The sequence below is a fragment of the Hibiscus syriacus genome, unplaced genomic scaffold (genome assembly GCF_006381635.1).
Source record: "Hibiscus syriacus cultivar Baekdansim isolate YM2019G1 unplaced genomic scaffold, ASM638163v2 tig00110223_pilon, whole genome shotgun sequence".
Classification (NCBI taxonomy): Eukaryota; Viridiplantae; Streptophyta; class Magnoliopsida; order Malvales; family Malvaceae; genus Hibiscus; species Hibiscus syriacus.
Window position 1 is genome coordinate 155,144 of NW_024062636.1, and position 5,071 is coordinate 160,214.

Sequence of the window (5,071 nt, forward strand, 5' to 3'; positions counted from 1 at the left end):
CCTTCAAAGAATGTGTAATACCTTCTTACTTTCTTATGTTGGAGGATCCACCTTCTGGTGGCAACCACAAAGACAATAAGTAGATATTACACACTCTAATCTGGCTCTTGATACCAATTGTTGCGGAATACGGCTATCAAATAGACCAAATCGCAACTGATAATTTGAGAAAATAAAGATGAAGATAAAGAAGACACAAATTTTACTTGGAAAACCCCTAAAGTATATAGGGGAAAAACCACAGGCAACGATAGAAGAATTTCACTATGAGAAAATAGGAGTTACAACTTCTCTCGATCTAACAAGGAGAAAACAATAACAATTCTCTCTTGATAAAAAAGAGAAAACAACTCTCAAGAAAACTCTTTAAATTCTCTAGTATTGGGAGAAAGCTAGAATGATTTGGATGATTTTGAAGCTAAATGAGTTAGGGTATTTTATAGTTAAAGCTTAAAGACTAATATTATAAATAACTTAAAGTTCAGGGACTAAATATGATAATTATCCCTTATTAATTTTCAACAATTTGCAGCCATTTTGGACCAAAAACAGCCGCCCAAAATCAGCCATTAGCCGCCCCATTTGCTATGTTTATTTTTTACGTTCAACATTACCCAATATTAACTAAAATGCTAAGTTTTGAACTTCCCCACCCCACTAATAGTCGTTTTACTGTATAAACTATCAAGGGAAGCTGTGGGGATACTTTTAAGAAAATAAACTTTGGTCCTAGATCATAGTTTCTACCATCATTTTTAAGGGTTATTTTTTCCCTAAAAAATTACCTAATGGAGAATGGTGTAGAATCCATCATAAGTTCCAAGCTTGAAGCATTGGAAAATTGTACTCATCGGTCCCTCCTAATTGTGAATTTGGTGATGAATCAGCGTCAGACAGTCTTCCAAAAGGAATCACGAATTAGAGAGATAGGTGGTCTTAATCAAGATGTAATCATAAGCTGTGTAAACCATGCATGAAGCATGAGAAATCTGTAGCATATTCCGTCTTCTAACAACCCTGTAGATTGATCACACGACCTGCTCGCATCAGACATCGTTAAGCTACTTCAAATGCAACACTTTCTAGAAAGCATCTGCTTCACCAACAACCCGATACTGGACCGCCACTCAAAGATGGTAAACAGAACATTGTTGCAAATCAGGATGTGCTCTCCCTTTTTGGAAAAATAGTTTTGATCTAACCTTCTAATGCTTCAAATAGAGTAAAAAACTGCCAATCTGCTTTTGTCAACTGAAGTTGACGGGAATGATACATTTAATCTAAAATACTTTCTTGCCTTTCTTCTCTGAAATGAGAGTATGTGCAGTAATTAATTTAATCCTGTACCAGCTGTCTCGGAGGCAAGGATAGGCAAAATTTGGGCAAATAGTGTTTTTTTTATTGATGCACGGAATTGGTGAAATCTACACAAGATATTACTAACCAGGTTAGTTAGGGTTTCAAAACCTTGTATGCCAGATTGCTTCATCACCCTCCTCGCACCGCTGATGCATGTTAGGAAGTGAGCGTAATAGAGAATATACACAGGAAAGTATATTGTGTTCTTCATATCAGCTGGTACATTATATTTATACAAGAAGATTAGACTCTCATCAGCTCCACTAACCGTCTAACAAACTAACAACCAGCATAACCAATCCTAACGGTCTAACTGCCTCCTCATGCACACATTGTGCATTGATAGTAATCTAACATTCCCCCTACTCTTTCTTTTCTCCTCTTTGACAACAATCTAACATTGCCTCTACTGTTCCTTCTTGATGAAAAGATGAACACTTGAATCGGAAGTGCCGATGCTTCCTTCCGTTCGATTTGAATCGGAAGTGTCAATGCTTCCTTCCGTTCGATTTGAATCGGAAGTGCCGATGCTTCCTTCCGTTCACTTGAATCGGAAGTGCCGGTGCTTCCTTCCGTTCGATTTGAATCGGAAGTGCCGATGCTTCCTTCCGTTCGATTTGAATAGGAAGTTCCGATGCTTCCCTCCGTTCGATTTGAATCGGAAGTGCCAATGGTTCCCTCTGTTCGACTTGAATCGATGCAAACTTTTGATGTGAATGAACATTCAACAAAAAATTCTAAAAAAAACCTATTCTATAACAACAATGTGAAACAAACCAAACACCAGCAACATCATTGAAACATTTGGTCCGCATCACCATAGAGTAAGTTGAACACAGTTCCCTTGCGACCGAAATGCTGTTGAATCAACAGGCAACCCAAGCTCTTCGTTTGCTTCTACTGTATCGCGACCGGCATCCTGCAGATTATATGCACGGAGCTTGTGGCCCAAACCGATTCTCCTGCCTTCATTCCCACGAAGGTATACCAAAACACCCCTGCCAGCAGCCTCGATCTGTTTCATTGCAAGGCCAAGCTGATTCCCACAGTCGTATCTAGTGGATCCAAATATGTCTCCCGTGAGGCATTCCGAGTGAACCCTGACAAGAATATCTTGTCCATCTCCAGTCTCACCCTTAACCATAGTTATATGCTCAATCCATCCAATATTGACTTGTAACAATAGGTCGTGAATGGCCCCCACATAGTTGGTATCCAAGCCACACCAGCGAGATCAGTTAATTTATCCCTCTTTCTTCTATATCTGATTAAATCATCAATGGATACGATTTTCAAGTTTTCCCACTCAGCAAATTGACGAAGCTTTGGTAATCTAGCCATGGATCCATCTTCATCGACAACCTCGCAGAGAACTACAACAGGGTCCAGCCCAGCTAGCACTGCAAGATCAATAGAAGCTTCAGTATGCCAAGCCCTTTACAGGGCCCCTCCTTCCCTGTACTTCAGTGGTAAAATGTGACCCGGGCGGTTGAAATCCTCTGGCTTGGAATCTCCAGAAGCAAGGGCCAACACTGTTGTTGCTCTATCATGAGCTGATACACCAGTTGTAGTACCATGTTTTGCATCCACTGTAACTGTGAATGCAGTGCGGAGTTTCTCTTCATTTTCTCTTTGGTTCACCATTAAAGGAAGTTGCAGTCTCTCCAGATCTTCCTCTAGCATGCTCGGTTCTTCTGGAGCATCATCTTCCAAATCGGCCCATCGAACAGGCGTCTCGGAGATCTTTTTGGTTTCTTGAGGCGTTGGTGCCTCGGCGGACGTGACGATCGAAGTGGCAAGTTAGCAACGGTTTCAGCCATGAAGTTGTAGAAACTAATGGAACAAACGGGAAGTTGTAGAATCCATGGCAACTGAGTCAGCAGTTTGCTAACTAGACCCATTGTGCACCATGAGTGAAGAACCAGAGAGAAAGAAAGTTTAGAAGTGTGAAACCAAAATTCCCAGGACTTTGGCGAAAGATACCATGTTAGGAAGTGAGCGTAATAGAGAATATACACAAGTATATTGTGTTCTTCATATCAGCTGGTACATTATATTTATACAAGAAGATTAGACTCTCATCAGCTCCACTAACCGTCTAACAAACTAACAACCTCAGCATAACCAATCCTAACAGTCTAACTGCCTCCTCATGCACACGTTGTGCATTGATAGTAATCTAACAATGCACCTCCTTCATTCTCTCCACGGACTTGCAAATGCCACTGCAGCTCCAATCGAATGATGCACCACACGGATTCCCTGCTTGAGCTTTCCACTCACAATCTATCAAACAAATTTTAATCATTGTCATGAATAGATCATTTCCATACACTTTGAATGGTACACTACTTCAAAAATTCAACCCTGGTTATTTTACCTTGGGAAGTCAAGAACTGGTAAAGCTGTATATAAAGAAGTATAACTACTGTCATCTTACCTGGGACAGTTCCAAAACAGAGGCTTCGTTCATCGATTTGCTCAACATCAAGACCAATAAGGAACCTAAAGACACGTCTTCATTTGCATATCTATGGAGTATGTGCCTACAAGTAAAACAGCATATGGTAAAAGATATCATGAAAGGAAATAGCAAAGAGAAAAGATATTACCGAAAAAAGGAATTACCTATTGACAGAGATGTAAATAGCCAAGTCTCTGGAAACTGCATATATTTGTCCAGTAGCATGCCTAAAGTACTTGTTACCCTTCTCGCCAAACTTCCAGAATTCTGGCTCATTGTATTTGACACCTCTGTGCACAAGCAAGCATGGTGGAAAAAATGATAATTGGAAAAAATATTTAATCCTTACTTCTGTCCAAGAACTGGTCCAGACATTCATGCAACCCATATAAACACGGGGTTTCGATCTTTGACGGGCCAACGTGGAACCCACCATACCTGTCGAATATTCCATATCAATATAGTAACCCTGATACATGTATTTTCATGAGGAAGAAATCAAGGTGTTGTGAAACTTAAATCCATATCACTAACCCAGATTTACTTGTACATCATCGTCGACTTTAATATACAAGTCTGCATCCCACTTAGCAACAGCTGTGGAAAAGTATATTTGGGTTTTCGATGATTATTCATGGTAACCTTCTGCAAGAGAAAAGGTGTGATTCTATGCAAGTTTCATAGAAAATATAAGTAATCTTCACTCTTCCTTTTGTCTATAATTAGCAATAACACCCACCAAATTTCTTGAGAACATAATACTAGTTTCAAACTACAAAGTCCAGCTTCAATGTTCAAACCCTAATGTAACTATCTTAACAATCGTTATCAAAGTGCTCATCAATATAATCTTACTAGAACTGCTTCAAATATTTTATAAGCAAAGAACAAGGGAAAACAGATAGAAGCTTTTAAACTTGGACCGGGCGTCAGGTGAGAGTTGAGAAGAGGTACAGGTACTTAAGCCAACTATACCTGCACCCCAAACTACTCGAGGAACTAGATTGATTTTTCTCCTCCATTCGACTAAAGCTTAGAACCATATTCTAGTTATACAAATGCATCTTTAAAATTATAAATATTAAGCTCTTCACTTTGTCATGCTTTGCACACCAAGATTAAAGAAAATAATTCATGAACTTGGTCCAAGGCAAGTAAGCATGAGCATACCAGGCGCAAAAAATCTTTGTGCCGCTCTTCTTCAGCGTCAATGGCACGATCCAAAACACCACCTGGGGTTGCACTGAG

The 5,071-nt window shown here is 39.7% G+C and overlaps 1 pseudogene; it reads right to left on the reverse strand.

The window, feature by feature from the left end:
- Window positions 1-2,173: 2,173 nt before the first annotated feature.
- LOC120114422 lies at window positions 2,174-3,042 on the reverse strand (annotated as a pseudogene).
- Between the last annotated feature and the right edge of the window lie 2,029 nt (window positions 3,043-5,071).